Raw genomic sequence first — 15,833 nt, forward strand, 5'->3', positions numbered from 1 at the left:
AATGTGCTGGAATAAATCTCATTTCCTTGGAAAACTGAGCTAGAAAAGTGTGTTTAATATCAAAAACTGTGAACAAGCAAAACACAGCCAAGATGTGTCTGAGATCACAAAACCCAAAGCCCTGAGCATAGCACCAGCTGGATGACAAGTACTGGACAAGATCTGCTATAATCCTTTTTTCTGTACCTTGAATATTCATACAAAGGCCTTGTGATGTTAAATTAATTACAGCACAGCTCAGAAACCAGATCTTCAGAGGATAAAACTGCAGTATTTTTGAACAGGTAGAACTACATTAAACATTAGTCTCCTTTGTATGAGATTTCCTGAAAGACCTAAAATGTCATTGTGTAGTCGTTTCTCTGGAACAAGATATCTTGCTAGAAATCCTGTTGTGGGTTTCTATGTTGTAGTAGGATTTATTTTTAAAAATTTGAGCTGCTAACAAGGTTAAATAAAATGAAAAACCTGTTATAGATTAAGTCACTTCATAAGATGTTCTTAGAGAACGTATTTCTGTGTTTTCAGGGTCATGTCTGCTTCTAGTCTTCTCATTCAATTTCCATATAAAATGAATATATGCCAATTATATACGTTAACAATTAAATTCAAGGTTTTCTATTATTGTGAAAAGATTCCAGAAGCTGTATAGAAAAAAGTCACAAATATTGAGCATCCTTATTACTCCATTCTGATTTATGTATGCTGTTGTTTATGAATGGCTTCCCTCTAATTAGTTTTGCCATATAAAACAAGTCCCACTGATATAATAAGGTTTGAAAAGTATGAGCATAGGCATTAACCATTTAGACTTTGACAAAATCTTCCAGCTTGTGTAACTGACTTTATACCACATAAAAGATTTTAAAATATTTTATGTTTGTTGTATGGGGCTGCTGAATCACGGCCTGAACCTCTGATTGATCACCTGAGGCAAGCAATGAGTCAGCCATGGGAGCACAGGTGAATTGCTTTTACCTGTGCTGCAGGAAGGGGTGGAGCCTGGCTCCACCTTTCCTAGACCCATTTAAGAGCTGACTGCCAGTGGGGAAGGATCTCTTCTGGAGATCCGCTCCACTGGAGTCTATTTTGTGAGCCCAGGATAGGGTGAGTGTCTTTCTTTTCCTGCTCCAATATAATAATTCCGTCAGCTAAGCTCCTGGATATATTATACCATCTGTATATTCATTGATTGTACATTTGTTAAGTCTGTTTTATGGGAAACTGCTTCAATCACTAAATGAAAATCCAGGTTCTGGTCCCAAATAGTCTTTTCCACTGAAACTGTGAAAAGTTCAAGTTTTGTTCTATGCTGGCAAAAATAAACAAAACACTGCAGTATGGCTTTTTGCAGGACAGAGGGAATGTTTAGTATTCATCAGGACAACTGAGCCCTGATGTAGAACATGGAAGATCTGCTATACCCAACTGCTACAAAAATAAAAAGTGTTTTTTGTCAAGTAAGCATTTTCTGCTTCAAAATACTTCTTAAACTCAAGTTCCTATTTCCTATCTGAGGAGTGGCCAAAAATAATGTGATGGCCAAGCCATATTAAGGCAAACGTAAGCATAATGTGCCAGCATAATTAACATTCAAGCTTACAACACACCCCTCTATGTGTATTTGTCAGTGTTTATGTAGATAAATGTGCATATATGTACAAACATGCACCAGTCTCTCCAAAGTCTGATGTGAACTGTGTGTTTAAGTAATGCACGCTAAATTGATGCTCTAAACTGTGTGTCTTCCCAGACTGATCAAAGCTCAGAAAGAGATTTATTTCAAGAAACCAAGTGCTTTGAAGTGCCTATGCAAGCTCGATGCGTAGCTTATGATGTAAGCATTCTTTTAAGGACTATAAGCATATAGGAATGGTGTATAACTATGAAATACTGTCTGGTTGTTTGTTGACTTTATATTTATTACTGTAGTATTGACCTCTCACTCCACGATTACATGAGCCAATCTTAATAAAAAATGAGCTTGCGTTGAAGAAAACCCTATTTACAGGACGTAATAATTTGATTTCTTCTTTCTATATCAGCAAAATGGAGACTGCAGCAGAGGACAGAAATTACTCAGGGAAGTAGAAAATTCCTACGTTAACAGTATTTGAGATTGATCTGTGCATCTTTTAACAGATCTTATGATCTCTCTTCAGGTATTTTTATTTACTGATCAAAGTTGATGACTCTCAGATTTGAAAGGTGGAACAACCTATAGGCTCAATGGCACAAGGCTGTGAATAACTTGCTGGAGTAACATTAGCTGTATTTGCTGGAAGATGGACCCCAAAGGTGACATTGTCTGGAAAATCTGCCTCTCGTGCTACCTGGAATATGGTGAGATTTAAGGAGCATACTTAGGTCATCTAATCCTGGATTTTTAGTGCCATTTCTCAGAAATACATGTCTCATAAAGCTCTGTGTGTGCTCTTACTCTTTGACACATTCTTGTCCTTTTTATAGCTTTCATGTTCACAACTAGTGCACGTCGTTGCTCAGCTACAAAACACTTGAAAGAGTTGTGATGTGCAGGGATTCTGCTTGTAAGACTTTTGCCACGATCCATTTATTTGATGCTGCATTTTCATTTAAATTTTCATTACAGCTGTGCGTTACAGTAGCTACGTTTAAACAGTCGAACAGAGAGCAGTTATGCATGCTCATATGTTGAGTATGAGAAAGATTAAAATGTGCTCTTCCAAATATTAATATTATCAGGTGGATGAGCAAAGCCTATAGTATTTCTTTTGCCTTGGTCTCTTACTAATTTTCACTCTCATTTGCTGCAGAACAAATGCTTTCCTGCTTTTAAGCCAGTTCTGTGCACTGCTTAAAAAATAATAATAATAATCAATTTTTATGTACAAGTGCAATTTCAATGGGCTTAGCAAGAGTAACTACTATCTCTCCTTCTCACAAGAATTTTCTTAAGCAGCTGTGTCTGCAAACCATATCAGAGGTAGTGATGCATCCTGAGGTGTAAATTGGTGTGATTCATGACTTAGGGACAGACAGGAATTATGCATGATTTAAAAAAAAAAAAAACAACAAAACAAACAAAGGACTGTGAGGCAGCTGATAAGTTGCTGAAGTAGACAGATAGTATTAACATCAGCAAAGATGCACCCTGCTGAGTTTAGACAATGTCTTGACATCTATTTCAGCCCTGACTTTTATACAGATTTCATGGCCAGTGTCTCAGTATTTTGGTTCATGCTCAAGGTCCTGTTCTCCTTCCTTTCTCTGCTCTATATTCTCGAGTAAGTAGGAGGAAAAAAAAAAAAAAAGATGTTACATTCGAGTTCTTTCTCCTAAAAGCACAGGGTATTGCTGCACTCTGTGACGAGAGAAGTGGGAGTGTGTCTGCATTCCTGGATGCTTTACCGACCTGAGGAAAAGTGGCAGTGCTTGCTTTCTTCCAGCACCGGTGGGAAAGCTGCTGGTCACTCCCAGCACAAGTTAGGCAGGGCAAAGTGGATGGGGGTAAATGCTTTCGTCGGTGCTATGTCCCAAAATGGCAACGCTTCTCACTCTTATCTAAAAACCTGCATATGAAATAGTAGACCACTACAGAACTTGTAAGGCGCCAAAACTTTTCAGTACGTAGTAATAAATATCACACTATGGAGAACTGAAGCTGCTACTTTCCATCAGATATGGAGCCATTTTTTAAGCCAGTTTTAATGTTTAAGATAAAGATATTCTTTCTTGCTTATATAGAATAGAAACAAATAAGTGTTTTTTATTTTGCTTGCTTGTTTGTTTTTCTTATCATGCATCAATTCATTTTCAGAAAATCATCCATTATTATATTTGGATCCTTCAATCAACAAGCAACATGAAAATGTGCAAGAAAGATTTGTTCTTGCCAAAGTCTGCTTTAGTTAAATGAATTATCCTTCTGAGTGTTAAACAAACAATACATAGGATCATTGTATCATTAAGGCTGGAAAAGATTTCTAAGGTCACCTCGCACAACCATCAACCCATCCCTACTCACTATCCATGTCCCTCAGTGCCACATCTACACAGTTCTTAAACACCTCCAGGGATGGCGATTCTACCACATCCCTGGGCAGCCCGTTCCTGTGTGTTTCAGAAGAATTTTTTCCTAACATCCAACCTAATGTTAAGTATGTTTTTAGGCATGAGGCCTTACATGGATGAACTTCCAGTTCTCAATTTATGTTCTGTGACTAGAAAGCATCTTGAGAGTACCTGGCTGAAACAGGAAGAATAATCACCATTGTAAATCCCAACATTTGGAAAAGCAAATAAGACCTATTGGCTCATATTTATAGGAAGATTTAAACAATTATTATTACTATTATTTTTAACACTGAATATGAATATATAAAGCACTTTTCTCTGTCCTTCAAGAACAACTGTTATGCCAGCTGGGAGCTGCAACCCATGGTTGTTGCTCTGGGAGAGCACCAGCTGCCTGAGAAATGCTGCTTTAGGACATGGAGAATTTGAGCTGTGGAAGGAGAGGACTTGCTGCAGAATTGCTGCAGTTTGTGTTTCAGCCCTTTGTTTATGTGCACGTTTACAAAGGTAGCAAAGATGAAGTTGTGTAAAGCAGCAGGAGTTTCTTTACCACTTAACAATTTAAAGGTCCACAGGAATCTGCTGAGCGTTCAAGGTCATAGGTGTACAGAATAATGGAAGAGAAAATAATGAAAAGCAGGTGATTCTCTGCTAACTAATAGTAAATTACCTTGAATTGTTTCGAAGGAGGAATTAATTTATTGGCATTTACAATGAAAACATGAAAAGTTGTATTGCCTTTTATGAAATAGAAATCTCTGACCAGTTCCTATAATGGACATTACCTCAAAATACAGAATGAGGGTAAATACAGTTCATAGTGTTCCTGAAGTCTGCAGGTTAGCCCTATAGGGCAAAGTTTTTGTATGCTTCATATGATGTGGAAACCAACTGGCAACAATTAGTAACTAGCTAGGTACTAAGGAAAGAGGGTATTTTATCGGTATATTCTTTTTGGTTTTGTCTTTCAGAAGCTGATGATTCACTGTTCCACAAACTGTCATGGAAAGGGTCATGGAAAACTTGATGCAGATGGACAGACGTCTCTACAGGGATCATTTCTGTCTTATGGTCACTTATCCAGGTTTCTGTGGGATTTATAGCAAAAATCTTTGTTTCCGGTGGGGTATTCTTTTGTTCTTAATGAGCAATTATATATCCCAGAGTTGGTTGATTTAATGATTATATGGAAATGTTGCAACAATTTCATTCACATTATCCGATTGAATTTGGAGTAGCTTAATTATGTATGAATTAAGAAGCTACCAATAAATAGTGCAAGCCATATCCTGATAATTGAGCAAACATCTGAAATCTTCCTTCAGTGTTTGTATTGACATAATGTACTCTGTAGAGACAATAACAGATTTTAAAGGAGCTAAAGCAAGTAAACCAACTCTTTTTGACATAAATCTATGTCCAGGTGATGGCAATGAAAACAAAGAACAGAACTCTTTGTTAATTTTATTTATCGTTAAAATTGATATTTTTTGCATTGAAGTGGAGGAATGTTAAAGGTGTCACTTGTGCTGGCGGTTACTGCCGGCTCACGCTTCCGGCCCCCGTTTTCTCTCCCGTCTATCTGAGGCAGAAGCTGCCCCCTGCTGGTACACAGGGGAATCAAACAACAGCCGAAGTTGGAATCATTTTTGTCTCCCATTTATACCGCTAGAAACCACAGGGAAATTTTCTTCTCTGCTTTGTAGCATGGGGCTTAGTTCTCTCCCTAAAATCATCTCTGAATTTAACCAATGCTTTATCATAGAGATCTAGAATATCAACGTAGCTCTGTCTGTATCTTTGCAGTACTCACTCCAGCTGTGTTTTTCAGCTTCAGGTTAGGTGCAGAATTCAAGAAAACTTTCTGACAGGGATCTGTGTGTCCGACCTGGGGTCTCTCCTGAGCACTGCCTGCAGCTGTGGGAACCTCTTCTGGAAGGAATCCTGTCCCAGCCTGCTGGAGTGCTGGGACTTGTCCTGGTGGGGGAATTTCCCTTTTGTATACATATATATATTTTTTTTCCTTCCTCTTTTGTCTCATATTAATAATGTGAAAACAAATGCAAGTTGCCAAACCCAGCAGAGAAGGCTGTCTCCCTTGTTCAGAAGTAACATTTTGTGGAGATGGTTATTTCCCTTCTGCTGAATATTTACCACCTACTACAAGAACAGTAATTGAAATCCATTACAAAAATTGTGATTTGTTAATTAAAACCAGAAACTGTGGCAGCTCTTTGCCTCAAATGCACTTTGCAAGTTCACTTTGTATAGATGTTGCATACAGAATTGTTAGAAGTCCCGTTCTCCCCAAAATATCAGGGGTAAACATTGTACTGAAGAGAGAAGGAAAGGCACTCATGTTCATGATTTGAGTTCAACTGTATTTTGATTTAAAATAAAATAATGAGGGTGTTTCTTAAAGAATTAATAAAATAGTGTAGGAATATGGTCAGTATTGTGCATACCGGAGCAGTTCCCTCTCTTGATTGTGATGCTCTTTCGTACAGCTGAGTAAAACTAAATACAATTATTTCTGTGTATCTTAGAACCAAGTTTTCTGGTTTACACAAAATGAGACTCTAACATTGCCTACAGTCGATGTGAAAAGGAAACAGGAAACAAAAAAGTCCTTTGGAGCGCAGTTCAAGGGGGTCTGACGTGCTACAAGAGAGCCACATGACATCTGCACATTTTTCTGTACATTCGCACTGGAAAGAGGATAGAATTGCCAGGAAATGTTGCCCTGTGATTTCTGTATTGAAGTGGCTGCATCTGTGCCACCTGTTGATGACATGATTGGAGCATTAGTTCTCCCTCTGCCTTTGCACTATTGATAACTCTGCTTAACATCGCCACAGGGGAGGCTTTGTTGGAGGCTGCAGTCACTTCGCCTGAGCAATGGTGTACATTGGCTCCGCCATTCAGCCTTTTTTTCCGACATTAGTGCATTTGAATGGGCCACCAGTGAAGCCATTCAGTGAGAACATGCACCGGGGCTCCTGGGTGGCCCGGGCCGCGCTGAGAACCCTCGTTAATGGACTGCGAGCCGCAGCCTATTGAGCTCCATGAACTCGGTGACCAAAGAAAAGTGAGACAAAGATGTCCCTCGGCGGAACATGTAGGTCAGCGCCGGACAAAGGCGGACATCGACCAGTCAAACCTACTTGATTACTGACTGAAAAGGGGACACCTACTGCCATGGGAGCGACCCTCCCGCCGGCTGGCCTGCCCTCACCTGCGTGCCAGCCCGCCTCTCGGAAGACGATTTGCGCTGCAGTTTGCCCGACTGCAAAACGTTTGTCTCCTTTGTTTGTTTGTTTTGCTTCGAACTTATACCTGCTGGAACGAACAGCTCTTGTTTGTGATCATTAATACTATCCTGTTAAGCCAGACAGCAGGTAGTGAGATCTTCTGCTCTCACAATTAAGGAAAAGGGCAGGAAGACATGGCTCTGTACAAGCTCTTTACTGGGCTGAAGCTAAGATGGTCTCACGTGGGTCAGTGTCTTAAAGCCCTTGATTGGCTTTGAATAGCGATAGTATGCAAGACTATGCCTGTCCTGGTATCTCTGTGTGCTCTCCCTGGGGTCCTTTGGGTAAGGGATTATTTTTTTGTTGTTGTTGTTGTTTTTTGTTTTTTGTTTTTCCATGCAGATTAACAGCAGCACTGTGAGAAGCATTCTGAGCCCCAAATACACGTTATAAACTCAGGTATCAAATTTTTTCATTCAGTTTTCTGATGGGGATATGCCTCTGGTACTTATCTGCATGGATCTTTGCCTTCAGCCTCATGAATAAATCAAGTAAAAAGTTGTATATGTGGTAAATTCCTGCAGCAAGGAGTAATAACGTATGTGCTCCTTTAACTATTATTTCCTGCCCCTCATTCAACCACTTGCTTTGGGGAATCTGCTGGGCCTGAGCTGTGTATACCCAAAAGATGTATACTTGCTTCATAATCAGTCTCCCACAAATCTAACTCTGTCTTTTCTAGATTGCTTCTCATGCCTTCAAAATGCAGAGGACAACGTGATAAGCTCTCACATTGTTGTAAATAACAAATTTGCATTTTGATTGAAGATGAAGGACAGACGAGAAATGAGTCATTTTCTTTCACTGTCAAGGACTAATACCATACAGCAAATCCTGTCTACCTGTGCTCTTTATTTTTGTGTTTTGTATAAAAATTAAGACATGGTGACCTAGCATCAGAGACGTCTTAGATGAAGGTCCAAACCTTAGAGAAAACAAAAAAATATGTGGATGTAAATAAAAATACGTGTGTGGGGAAGATGCTGAAGCAATAAGAAACAGTTGAATTCAACTATTAGTTGTTGCCTACAGTACAGGCAATTCAACACCTCATTTTCATTAATTTTAAAGACAGACTGCACTTTTAGAAATGTAAAACATACAGTTAAAGATGCGAGTAGATAATTCTACAAAGAGCACAGAAGAAGCAGAAAGAAGTTGTCTGCAAATGCTCAGGTTGATTAAAAAGGTGAAGAGGAAAGCTAGCCAAAATAAAGAAAAAGATGCATTCAGTAAAGAGGAGAACTGGAAAGAAGAAGACAATTGAGACCTGTTTTTGATGGCCACTGAGCAGGTCAAATGAAGGAAGATGCAATCATCTCTCTTGTGTTAATTTCTTAAATGCAAACACAGAGAAACAGTAGATGGGGATATGCGATTCTATGTGAATGAATAGTGCATATACAAATAAATTCTGGTGACTGTATGCATTCTGGAAACTTCAGAAGCACAGTAACAGCAAACACAAGGCACCACACCTGTCAATTGCATTTAGAATCAGGCTTCAGCTGCAGCTGTAGATGAAATTGTTAGTTTCCCTAACACAGCTGGCGAAGCCTAACATGGCTCAAAACTGACTTGGTGAGAGTAGTTTGGGTGCAGGGCAGAGCACGGGCACAAGATTGTTTTGCCGGCGGTGCCAATGAGGCTGTGGCCACAGGAGCAGTCCGTGCAGTCTCTGGGGGGCAGCACACCACCACCTCCTGGGCCTGAATGCAGCAGACACAGCTTCACACGTTATCTTACAGAAAGAATTGCTTCTTTTTTGAAGTCTTCAGAAAACTCGGTTTTGATTTCAGGAGGCTTCCTGCAGTAAATACCTTGCACTGATTTTTTTACAGGATTATGTTACTTAACATTTTTGTAACTCTGCAAACATTCCCAGCTTTACGCTTGCTCTGCAGTGTTATTTTAATTCTTCTGTTATGCTTTTCCAATACACTTCAGTGGTTACCCTCTGGTATTAAATTTCATAAAATTGCCTTGATCAAAAATGTTCTGATCATTTTGCCCTGCTTCTTTCCACAGTTTCCATTACTGCATAGGGTCCAGACTTGTGGAAAAGCAGTCCTTCAGGAAGAATGCTTGTTCTTAAATGCTGGCCAAGTGGTCTCTGTTCTGGATGCTATGAGATCTCTTGTTCACCCACAACTGGACACCAAGACAGGCAGCTTATGTGTTCAATGCTTAAGGTAAGTGCCCGTAAAGCCAGTCAGAATCAAATGGATCTATGTGGTTCTCCACATATATTTTATTCTGTAGTTGTATCGGTAACTGAGAAATGTGTAAAGAATAAAGGAGATCTGGAGACTAATAGAAGTCAGAATTTTCTTTCATTAATAACTCTCTTCAAACACGTGCTATAATGAAGATAAGAACAGGAGGCTAAAGAACAGAAACTCTTTTTATTCCTAAATAGGTCTTAAGGTAAAACATCCTGCTACAAAGTAGGATAAAGCAGTACTCTTTTTGTAACTAGTAGATATTAGTACTTTTTTATGTGCTTTACTGTGCATGTCCCCATTTTTGATTGGTAATTTTTACACCCAGTTAGTATAGTTTAGTATTTTTTGTTTGGTTGGTTGGTTTTTTTTTTCCCCTCTGGGAGTTTCAAGAGAATGAAAACACCTTGCAAATTCCAGTGCAATTTTATGAATTGGTTTTGGCTTAATTTGTTGTAATTTCAAGGTGATAGGTAGCATTCACTGAAGCACCAATGACAAACCCCCTCATCTATTTGCAGTCTGTAACCTGGACTCCCAACAAGAATGTATAAAACTACATTCAGTTCTTCCTGTTGTTTGGTTTGTGAAAGAGGTTGTAACCCAGGTCATTCGCATCCCAGTAGACTTCAACAAGCAGGACAAAAATTTTCTTTTTAGAGGGAAAGGTGTGTTCTCCTGAAATTAATTTTTATGCATGTTATGAAGTATTTTATACACCAGTTGAACATAAATGAGAGATCATCAGTTAAATTACAGTTCTGGGAAACCTGGGTTTCAGTCTCTGTTTTTAGATACTGAACTTTTAACTTTTTATACGAAGGACAGCATCTGTGGTTGGAAGGACCAGACCATCTAATGGGCTCTGAGGACTCCTCTTCTGGGTCTTGTTTTGTGAGATGAGTTTTAAGGTTGTGCTCTGAATCATATGTAGAGAGAGGCTGAAATCTAAGTGTGACTGTGCTGGTCAGAGTTGAAGCAGTGTTGGAGCATTATCATTGTCTCCTATTCAGGCTTCTGGAACATTTTGAAATGTTTTAATTCGAAACATGTACAGATTTAAAAGTAGAAGAATAAAGTGATAGGTAAGCAAATATATACTTAATTTTTCCAACTGATACTAAATGGAATATTTGCTTGGTCTAAATTACATCTATCTGTCTGTCTACGTCTGCCTGTCTCACTATTTGTCTATCTAGAGAAAATACAGAAAAGGAAATGCTGGGTTTGTCATTTCTAGGTGCAGAAGGCTGCTGTGAATTTCCTTTGAAATTTAGATTAGTTTCGTAAGCTCGTGAATGGCATGCTGCTGCTCGCTGATCATTGTTAGAAAGTGAGAAAGAGGGAGACATGTGAGGGTTATTCTTATATTCTAAACAAGATAATAATGTTTTGTGTAAAATTTTATTAAACGTTTGGAAGTCAGAAGAACAGTTTCTAATTAACATAGTGTTACGTGGTTGAGTAAGATCATTTAAGTTTCATGCTCATTTCTACAAGCGTTCAAACAACACTGAAGGAGTTAATTTGCAATTGGTACTCCAGGAAAAGAAACAATGAATAATGCTAATTAACAGTTAAGATAAATGGAAAGACTATTAGTGCCAGTAGCTAAGATAGCTTCTGTACAATACTCTGCCCCTCTACTAGTTGCTGCCCTTGTGTCAGGAGTGCCCCAAATCCTGATATTATTTCTTCAGAATTTTGAATTCTGCCATTTTCAATGGAGAAGTCATCCTCTTTTTAAAAACACAAAACAATTTAATACACTGCACTGAACATGGAGTTGCAGAAAAGTCCCTTTTTAGTGTATGAAAGCTGCAGTGTTTTTCTTCAAAAACTGTGATGGGCTCAGCTGCCATTTTCTAAAGAAACCCTGTATTTCAATGCAATAAAATTAATTTGAATATAATTAAAAATTGGATTGTGCACATGGTTTCCCATCTTTTATTTTGCTCTGAATGGCTACAGGAATAGACCTCCTGCTGTGAGGGCAAAAAAGCATAAAAAATGAAGTATGGTTTAAACACAGACTTTGCCTAGAAGTACAGTCCCAAATTCAAGAGACTTTAAAACTGTGACAGTTATGGAAATTTTCAGTTTCTTATGGTCTGCTATGACAATCATTATTAGGCTTGTAAGAAAAAATACTTGAAAGCTATGAAAAAGCTCTAAGCTTCAATATAGTTCCGCAGAGCAGCTTCAGGTCTCTGAGCTTGGCCTGGATGGCCAAATTTACCTACTTAGAATCTAATGTCTATTAACTGATGTTATTCCAGGTGAGTGCAAGTCTCTTGAATATGGAAGAAAAACCCCATCCTACAAACAGTATCCTAGGTATCTTCATATATTTGAATTTATCTTAAGTGTGACTTACATCCTGATTTTTAGAGGTTTATAAAGCCTAATTTTGTGGATGATTACAATTCAGCCTTGTAATGGTTTTATCACAAGTCATTGCTGCCTATTGTTAACTCCATTTCCCAGTAGTATTTATCTGAAACAAAAATACAGATCTTTGTTGTTGAGTTTCTGAGGTTCACTGCAAATAGTTTTGTATCAGTTTGCAACATAAAACTCTACATAGCAGCCAACTAGAGATTAATGTGATAGAAATAGAGCCTTTGTAAGTCTAAACGGTGGCATCCCTGCACTGATCTTGGGTATAAAACTCTTCTTATCCGGAAGATATTTTACACCTGGCCATAAACCAAGACTCCATCTGTAAGAACATGTTAAGAGTGGGATTTATTCTTGTGAGAACACACATAGAGTAAAGAAAATATTTGCAGAACACATTAGAGAACAAAAGAATGTACAAGGGATCAGAAGCCAGCCAGCAGTATGAAGGAAGCGGGGAAATAGGACTAGAGAGGTCTGGGGATAAGGGACACACAGCTGAGAACTTGGAAGCGACAGACGGCAATCAGTACTGCAGGTGATTCAGTTGTGGGAGGTGGGTAACTTTCTTCGGAAAGTATTTGTGATGCCAGGTTCAGTGGAAAGCAAAAGTAAATCAGAAGTGGTAATCTCAGTTGGAATAGAATAGCAACAAATAAATTTCTTACTGGATTAACAGCTTTCCAGACATTAAGTGTATGTCACAAAATATTTTCTAGATGCTAGGCAGCTGTTAAAGACATCTACTTCATATAGGCAATGCATTTTCGAGCTAAAGTCTAATGATGAGCAAGTCTCCTTTCATCGGTACCTGCAAGCTTACACTTCATGAACAGCATTAAATTCAGCTGGTGCCAGGTCTATAAAATCATAGAATCATTCAGGCTGGAAAAGACCTCTAAGATCTTGTGGTCCAATTGCTGATCCATCCCCACCATGCCCACTAACCGTGTTCCTTAGTGCTGCATTCATACAGTTCTGGTGGTGACTCCAACACCTCCCTGGGCAGCCCATTCCAGTTCCCTACCACTCTTTTGGATAAGATATTTTTTCTAATATCCCACCTGAATCTCCTCTGGTGCAATTTGAGGCCACTATCTTTAAGCCTAAAGTCTGTCATAAGCTCCTATGGAGCTAACAAGCCTGATGAATAGAGCTTTAAGTGAACACTCATTCCTTATAATTATTGCTTCATAGTAAAGAAGTTTTACCCTCAAGAACCCAAAAGTTCCAGGTCAGATGAATATTTCCTCATTCCTTCTGTTGCGCTCTGCTCCTGCCGTTGTTTTATCAACTGTTTGTGGGTTTGTAAACCTGGTGAGGTGTGGAAACTAACACAAGGGCTCATAGCCTGCTTTTGCGTTTGAGTGGCAGGAGAACTGCCTTTGTGAACTGGTCTCAAATTGCTGTGGCAGGACAGGCATGAGGGAGGTGCGGGCTGGGTTGAGCGCAAGGTGCAGGGAATGCTCCATGTGGCATGGCTGGCGGAGGTTGAGCAGTGGCCTTTGTGTGCTAGATTTCTGCAGAAGAGAGAGTAGAACGTGAAATGGAATCATTTCATTGGCACACCTCTTGAGGTTGCTTTGCTTCTCCGGTAAGCACAACAGGAGAGAGGCTTTCAGTACGCTGAGGGATGTATTTGTTCTGTCTGGCACTCTAAGAGTAGAAAACTCTGTATTTCCTCTCTGATTCACTCATCTAAAGAAGTGACAGAAGATGCTTTTCCTCTGTTACTCTCTTTGAGCTGTTATGAGTCACTGGGTGCTGCCTGCTGAATCATCAGTATACGATTCCTTTTTTACGACCATAACCCTAATTTTTTCTAACTCTTTATTTGATTTAACTTGTTGAACTGTTATTGAATTTGTACTTTGTAAACATCTATCTGTGGGACTCAAATCTGACAGAAATCAATTAGGGTAGGAACAAAAACCATACTCGAGAAGTCTTAAAGGACACTCAAGTATATTTAATATCCATTGTGGGCAGGGAAGCTCCTATAAGGTGACCGTTCACTGACACTGGGCATGTATTTACCATTAAATCATAATTGGAATACGAGATGGCGTTTTATTATCCAGAACAGCTAAAATGTAGAGAGGTTTTATTTCTACAATAGGTCGGAAAGGTGGAAGAGTATGTTGTATATATTTGAACATTTGTATCTTGAGAACAGGAGATAACAGGGACAAGTATTTTAAATACTTGTCTTCTGAATTATATATTGAAGCCAAACAGTGTTATCCCAGGTTCATCTATATTCACAAAAGGGCTACGTGTTTACTTGGATCTTTGAATTTACATGGCAGATATACTGTGCAGTCTTATGGAAGAAATATTTCCATTTTAGAATTCAACTTTTGTAACCTTTGGCAACACGTAGTATCAATGGCTCTTTGTTGTTTAAAAAAAGTGAAACTATAAGCTATCCACAAGGATATGCAGGGCATTGCTATAGCAACACAGCCTCCCTTGCAGCACCAAGAGAGAGTCATGAATAAAAGATGGGGTTCTAAAGACAACAAAATAGAAAAGGTTGTTTCAACCCTTCTAATACCTGACATTTGCTGTTATTTTGTTAAATGCAAACTAAAAGAAATGTTGGGAAAGGGCATGCCTTGGCTGAAAGTATGCATTCATAAATTGGGAAGGTCACCAAGCAGACAGTCACTTCTTGCATTTATCAGCTGAAAAAAAGGATAGAAATCAAAAGTAGAAGCTGACAGCATGCAATTTCTTAAAATGTACATATATAAATTTGTATCCATAAAAGAAACAATCATATTAACTGATTTGAAAAACAGTGCATGCTCACCTTCTGAATTAGTATAAAGGAAGCATAATGTTGGAAAAACACTACCCATTTTCTGGTTTACACTTGAATTAAAAAAAAAAAAAAAAAAAAAAAGAAAAGAAAAAAAGGAAAATTTCCATTAAGGTAGGAAAGATTATCAGCCTCAACAAATTCAAATTTTTCCTTTAGCCATACAGAGATTATAATAAAAGTACAGCACAATCTCATTTTTCTCTGCACCTTACTTCACTTTCAGACCCTTAGTATTTTTAATGGAAATGTTTTAATTAATGAATTAATTGAGAGGCATAAGGAGAGAGGCATAGTTTGAAAGGTTCTTTTTAAAAATGCATGTTATTTGTTACTTCATTTCAACTCAGATTAAAAGCCAGGGAAGGCTACAAAATCCTTCCCCACCTACAGTCTTGTTCAGTAAAAACTGTCTTAAAAATACTGTTGGTTAAAAAAAGGTATTACTCATAAAGCGCTGTATTTGAGGACTAGAAGAGCATGTATTTTGCTTATTCTTTGGAATAATTTGATGTGTATATCTGCACTTGGATTTATTCAATTTGAAACAAAAACATCGTGAGAGATGGATAGATATCTGCCAATTATGCTGGTAAATTTTCACTGTTGCTGTAAATGTTATGTACGAAGAAATGTGAATCAGTAGTGGTGTTATAAAAAATGGTCTACCTGTCCTACAGCTTGGCTTTAAAGCTATGAAACCCACTTCCTTCAGATGATAAATTTTGTTTATTTGCCCGCACTGAGCTGTGTCTTTGTCTCCACTGAGCTGTACAAGTATGAAGAAAGAATGCAGACCAGCATTGCTCTTCAACATGAGAAAAACGAATTAATTGCTGCTCTCCCTTTTTCTTCTCTTTTTTTCTTCATCTAAATCAGTCTCTTTTCTGCACTTTGAATTGTAGCAAGCAGATTACATTTCATCCCAGAGAATGCTGAGATATGCTTTCGTCAGTTGTATAGACTTTAGGCTGTAAATGTGTTGTGAATTGTCCTTGGACTTGCCATGATGATGCTTTT

General features: G+C 38.5%; 1 protein-coding gene across 7 annotated transcripts in view; it reads left to right on the forward strand.

Moving 5' to 3' along the window:
• BRMS1L (BRMS1 like transcriptional repressor) overlaps positions 1–15,833 on the forward strand; it is an 84,122-nt gene that overhangs the window by 26,331 nt on the left and 41,958 nt on the right. For all 7 annotated transcript variants that reach the window (XR_014883629.1, XR_014883632.1, XR_014883631.1 and 4 more), the window contains exons 10-14: positions 2,163–2,343; positions 5,028–5,140; positions 5,888–6,036; positions 6,603–7,766; positions 9,396–9,559. The gene's annotated coding sequence lies outside the window, so the exon portion shown is untranslated. The remainder of the gene's footprint in view (positions 1–2,162; positions 2,344–5,027; positions 5,141–5,887; positions 6,037–6,602; positions 7,767–9,395; positions 9,560–15,833) is intronic.

Source organism: Meleagris gallopavo, chromosome 5 (genome assembly GCF_905368555.1).
Source record: "Meleagris gallopavo chromosome 5, MGAL_WU_HG_1.1, whole genome shotgun sequence".
Classification (NCBI taxonomy): domain Eukaryota; kingdom Metazoa; phylum Chordata; class Aves; order Galliformes; family Phasianidae; genus Meleagris; species Meleagris gallopavo.